Source organism: Sarcophilus harrisii, chromosome 6, assembly GCF_902635505.1.
Source record: "Sarcophilus harrisii chromosome 6, mSarHar1.11, whole genome shotgun sequence".
In the NCBI taxonomy this organism is placed as follows: Eukaryota; Metazoa; Chordata; class Mammalia; order Dasyuromorphia; family Dasyuridae; genus Sarcophilus; species Sarcophilus harrisii.
The window spans coordinates 236,366,974-236,372,973 of NC_045431.1; the positions used below are offsets into that span (position 1 = coordinate 236,366,974).

Sequence of the window (6,000 nt, forward strand, 5' to 3'; positions counted from 1 at the left end):
GGAGATGCCCGGCTCCCGTTCTGCGCGCCCGCGGCAGGGACACGGAGCTGGAAGCGGCCCGGGGGGCTCCGGCTGGGGCAGCACCGCACGGGCTCTCCCGGCTCCGAGCCCCAGGACAGGGGCGGCGGCGGAGCCCGCTGGGTCACGGCGAGCAGGTGGGAGGGAGGGCAGGGAGGGGCGAGCCTCCCTCCCCTCCCCGGCAAGGGGCCAGCCTGGGGCGTGCCAGCGCGGGCGGGGAGACGGGCCCCCGCCCTTCCTTCGCCGGGGATCCCCCCACCCTTTCCCCAAGCGAGGTGGAGGTTCCAGGGCCCAGTCCCGCCCCTCCGGGGAACACACAACTTGGGGGGGGGGAGCTCCTGGATTCGGATTTTACAGGGAGGAAGAACAGGGGCTGAGTTGCACAGATGCCAAAGACTCGGAGGCCAGCGTGCCAAGGCCAGACGGGCGCCCCCTCCCCCCCCGTGCCCGCCCCGCGAGCGCCGCAAGAGCCGAGCGCAGACGGAGCCCCCAGTCCCGCGGGGCGTGGCTCCGGGGGCTCCCGGTGGCGCGGGGACCCCCGGCCCGAGGTCTGCCTTTCGCTTCCCGGACCCGGGCTCCGGGGTGACGCTGCCCCGCCCCACTTCCTCCGGCTCCGCGGGGTGGGGCGTGTGTAAGTAAGTATGTATCGGGGGGGGGGGGGACCCCGAACCGTCCAAAGCCGTCTCCCTAGTCCCGGAGGGGCGGCGGGGGGGGGGGTCCCCGGCCTCTCTCCTCTCCCGCCCCCCGCCCTCGGCAGCGAAAGCCCCCACCCCCCGCCCTTGGCCGCCGCAGCCGCCTTACCCCTGCAGCAGAGCCGGCCCGGGGTCCGGGATGCGCCGTCGGGACGAGAGGGGGCCGCGCGGACGGGGCCGGGGCTGGGAGCCGGGCTGGGGCTGGGGCCGGCCCCGACGCTGCCCAGCTGGCTCTCCGAGCGCGCCCGCTGCAGGAAATACCAGAGAGCTCGGCCAACCACGTTAGCGGGGAGGAGGAGGAGGGAGAGGAGGGGAGGGCGAGGGGAGGGGGCAGCGGCGCGGCCAAAACCCGGCCCGGACCCGGCCCTGGCGCGGAGCGGCCTGCTCGGTGTGACCCAGATTCTAGCGCGAGAAGGCGGGGCCGGCCCCGGGGTGGGGGCGGCCCAGAGTGACGCCACGGCGGGCTGGAGAGGCGGAGCGGAAGGAGGGTCCGTCCTGCTCTGCCCAGCCCCCTCCACCCAGCAAGCCTGCCGGCTCCTCTCCGATCTCTGCGTGGCTGTTTCCGTCTCTGTCTCAGTCTCTTGCTCTTCAAGTTAGTTGGAAGAACATTTGCTCGAACCTCAACAAGCGCCCAGCGCCCGGAACTGGGCCCGCGAGCTTTTTAAACCTGTAGCTCCCCACGAGCCGTGAACTCTCGGGGCCGCCCGGCCACTCGTGGACAGCGCTCCCGCGAGGACAGTCCCCCCCAGTCCTGTCCAGTGGCAGCGCCCTAGGCAGCAACCCCCCGGCCTGGTCCCGCCGCAGCTTCGTCAGAGGCTCCAGCACCTAGAACAGCGCCCAACACACAGTGGGCGCTTCCCGGGTTCCGGTGCTCCGAGAGCTTGGCCCGAGGCCCTCCGGCCGCCTCCCTGTCATCCTGGGGCCCTCTTATCTCCTAGATCTCGCTCAGACGCTCCCTGGCCCTGTCTTTTCTCATCTCGTTCTTTGCTTTTTTAAACTAGAGCCGAAGCTTTTCTCTCCCGCCTCCCCCCCATTTCCTTTTCTCAGATGTGTCCCACATGTTCGGGCCACCTCCATCTCCTCCTGTCCATGTGATGAGGACCCCCCCCCCTCAGTCCTTAGCGATGCAGTCAGGGGACAGCGCCCGTCTTCTAGCTTCCTCTGTCCAGCTCGGCCCAGCTCGGGAGGAACCTGGACTCTCCCCCTGGCCCAGCTGATTCGCACCCACTCGGCCTGGACTGCGCTTCCTTGGATTTCAGAGTAGTTTCCTCCGATCCAGAAAGCCACCTTTTTATACCCATTCTTGTCTATTTAAACAAAATATCGCCTTCTAGAGGCCGATCCCCTTCCACTTAAAGCTCTTCCGATTTAGTTCTTACCAGTGGTCTCTTAGTCCTTGGTAGGCCCCTGTTCGTGCTTTCCATCCCTGGTTCTGAGACACCACTTTCCTACAAAGCTTGTTCCCATTTAAAAGGACTGGAGAACGTTCGGTGACCAAGAACACAACAGGTTCCACAAATCAGAAGCTTAATTCAAGAAGCCGTTAGCCCACACCTCTGCTGGGGGATTCTCCAGCTCCCCACAGTGAAAATTCTGCTTTCTTAAAACTCCTCGGCTTCTCCAAGCACCGAGCCCACCCATCGCTGGCCCCTCCAGCCACCGGAGGGACACCTGCCTCGCTCCCAGCTGCTCTTTGCTGAGGGCCTCCTCTCATCATCGCTTTGGGAAAAGGAAATGCCACCATTTTTGCCGTCCCCTACTGGGGCTTCAGCAGCCAGGCTCTCGGCCTTGTTTATATCCTGAGAGATGAGCGAGCCCCGCAGTCGTCCTCAGCTGGATCACCCGGGGCTGCCGGACAGTGACCCAGGCCTGGGTCAGCCGTTCCCTATCCCTGACAAGTTCAGACAGTCCCGGCCAATCAGCTACCGGGCGGAAGGAAGGAGATCATTTTGTGAAGCCCCCCTCCCTCAAGCAGTGCAGGATCCCCACAAACACAAGCTAAAAGCTGCATTTCTTTTAGAATTCCCAAACCTTAGAGTGCAAAGGAAGCGCGGAGGTCATCAAGTCCAGGCCCTACCTGAACAGGCGTCTGCTCTGCATTTTCCCTGGCTCAGAGACTCCCCCCGCCCCCCACCAGGAGGCAGACCCCTCCCATTTTAGACAAACCTACAAAAACCCCAGGAAAGATACAGGAAAACCTTATGTATGACACAGAGAATCCTGGGCAAAGAGGGCAATATTCATCAGCTGGGAAATCAGCCAGCAGGGCCTAATGGCCTGCCCGGGCCGATCATTGGCTGGGGTCAGAGCTAAGCCCGAAGCCTCCCCGGTGAGTCCCATCCCAGCCTCACCAGCTCTCTCTTTGCCTTCCCAAGATAATCTCTTTGCTCAGATTTGCTCTCCCTTCCCAGGAGGCCTGGAGCACAGGGGCAGGAGGGATCATCAGGAAGCCTGACAAGTGCCCCCTGCCTGAATGATGATTGCCTGCAAGCCCGGAGCCTGGATCAGCCGAGCTGCCAGACTTCTCTCCCTGTCTCAGCCTCAGTTTCCTTGTCTGTATAAGGGACCAGGCTGGCTGCTCTCCCAGGGCCCTCCCTCCCGAACGACGTTCTATCATGCAGTCGTCACCTTCTGATGCCTTCTGACGCAGAAGTGTTCTGAGAAAAAGCTCAGGGCCATAGCTGGGGTCGGGCTGTTGTTCCACAGAGGAGGCCGGCGCTCCCTGGCAACTCAGAATCCCGGCCCAAGCTCGCCGGGTCATTTTGTGTTTCCAGGGGAAGAAAGGGCTCATTAATTGCAGGGTTGCTGGGACAACTGTGGGGAGCCGAGGGAGACAAACAAGGTTGCGTGCTCCCCGAAGCCCAGAGTCTCCCGGGCAAAGAACGGGAGGGGAAGGGTGAGCCGGTGGACCTCATCTCTTCCGGGGAAGTCGTGCCTTAGAGCCAGAGGAAGGGGCGGGGGAAGCTCCTGCTAAGTTTTTGCCAAGGTGTTGGCCCTAGCATGCCGAGGTCCTGATGCTGGAGGGTGGTGGAGGCCCCGGCCCCCGTTCAGTACTTGCTCTCCCGCTGATGGCTGCAGCACTCCCCCCTGTCTGGGGCTCTTTAAATGAATTAAATGTGGCAGCTCTATGTACGGCAGTCTGAAATCTCTGCTCAATTCAGTCCAATTCAGCAAATATTTATGAAGTGTTTGCCGGGTGCCAGGCTCAATACCAGGCTCAGAGAGGAGAGAGAAGCAAATAATAATAATAATAATAATAATAAAAAAGGGACTCTACCTCCTTGCCCTCCAGAAGCTTACAAAGGAAAAGCGAGCTTACAGAGAGAAGGAAATGCAAATATGGGGGAAGCAAAAACCGACTATTTACAAACCAAAAGCAAAATGCAAAATAATTTTGGGGGAGAAGGGAAAGGCTGAGCCAAACTGCAGGGACCGGATGGTTGAGTCTGCGGAAGGCGGGCTGGCAGCCGGACTTTAAGCCCAGGAGGGCTTGGCTTTGTTCTGCTTGGCAGCAGAAGGAAGAAGCAGAACAGGGCTGGACAGGGCTGGACTGGGCTGGGCCCGGGAGGGCCCGAGAGGAGGAGATGTTTGTTTTCTCTGCATCAGGACAAACTTCTTAAATATTGGAGCTGCCCAGCGTGCACAGGGAGGGCTTAGAGCCCGTTTAAAAATGAGGAAGATGAGGGCCAGAGAAGTTGGGACTTGCATCAGAGATAGAATTTAAACTCGGGACCCCAGGGCTCCGGGGAAGTGTTCTGCCCACCGGGTCCCCTGGGCACTCTGCTCAAATGGATAAGCTCTGCTGTTGTGCGCTCTGCCTTTCCTCTGCCCTGGGAATAAAAGGTGTGGCCAGACCTAAGCAGCCTGGGGACTCTCCCGGGTTACTGGGAGGCATTCTTTGTTCGAGACTTAGCCGAGGTCTGGGTCACAGACCCAGGGTCACAGGGGGTAACTGCTCTTCTGCGCTGGGCGCTGGAGGGAGCCCTATACCCTGATGATGTCATTTGACATAATAGGAGGGAGGTGCTCTTATTATCCCCATTTACAGGGGCGAAGGTTACGAGGCTAGGAAGTATCTGAGACCAGGTCTTCCTGACTCCAGCTGCCTGAGCCACCTAGCAGAGTTCTATGTCCCATCAGCACCCTGGGAGAAGGTGGGGCGAAGTGGGATGGGCATGGGAGGGCAGCCAACTGGGGAGCTTCTCCAAAGGCTGCTTTCAGGCCCGTGGCCCACAGTCAGCCCTTGGGGGCATTTCTGCTCTCTGTCCCATCAGCATCGGGGGAGAAGGTGGGGCAGAGTGGGGATGGTTTCTGGGGATGGGCATGGGAGGGCAGCCAACTGGGGAGCTTCTCCAAAGGCCCGTGGCCCACAGTCAGCCCTTGGGGATGCTTCTGCTCCCCTGGCAGAGCTCTCTGTTCTCTTTATAAAGACTGGGCTTCAGCTTCAAGCTGCAATGGTTGCTCCAATCAGATCATCCGTCCTCAGTGAGACATGACTAGTTTGACATATAGGTCTCCTCATCACCCTCCAACAAATTCACTCCGGCTGCCTCCGAGATGCCAGCTCTAGTGCTAATCATGGATCATGTGGATGAGGGACTTGGGGTTTGCCCTTTCCAGGCTTTCTACCAGCTTCTGGGGGAGGTCAGTGCTATTGCCTATCGCTCTGCTCTTTGTATCTCTAGCACAACCTGGTTGAATTGAATTGAATTTTACAGATGGGGAAACTGAGGCCAAAGAAAGAGCTGAGACGTCCCGAATGATTATCTCTCCTTGCTTTGCTCACTATCAGTGTAGGAGAGGGAGAAAGGCGGGGCTAGCCCAGGTTACAATATAATCCGGTGAATTAGCAGCTCATTGAATGGCCCAACCCACTGAGTTGTCACTGGTAGGAGGCAGAAGCTCCACGATTCCAGGCTCAGACTCGGATCTAAAAGATCTCAACCATGGCCAGATCTCCTAAGATGAAATTGAATGGGGATCGGCGAATGACTCTCTATGTTTGGGGAAAGTCAGTGACAAGCTGGGGAGACGCCGTGACCACAAAGCCGGGGACCCAGCTGTGCCAGTAGGGGTAGTGGGGGGTGCTTATCCTGGAGAGGAGACCAGGACTGGGGGATACCGTTGGTGCCGGGAAGCAGAATCACGCAGTGGACAGAGCTAGATATAACGCCCACCTTTGACTCTGTATGATCCTGGAAGAGTCACTTAGATAGATTTCAGTTCCCTCTTCTGTAAAATGAAGTTGCCAGTCTTGGTGACCTCTAATTTCTGTCCAACTCAAAATCCC

At 59.6% G+C, this 6,000-nt stretch overlaps 1 protein-coding gene across 1 annotated transcript in view; it reads right to left on the reverse strand.

Annotated features, from left to right (window-relative positions):
- Positions 1-921, reverse strand: part of OSBPL5 (oxysterol binding protein like 5) — a 62,925-nt gene extending 62,004 nt beyond the window's left edge. The window contains exon 1 of the mRNA XM_031942786.1: positions 820-921. The gene's annotated coding sequence lies outside the window, so the exon portion shown is untranslated. The remainder of the gene's footprint in view (positions 1-819) is intronic.
- Between the last annotated feature and the right edge of the window lie 5,079 nt (positions 922-6,000).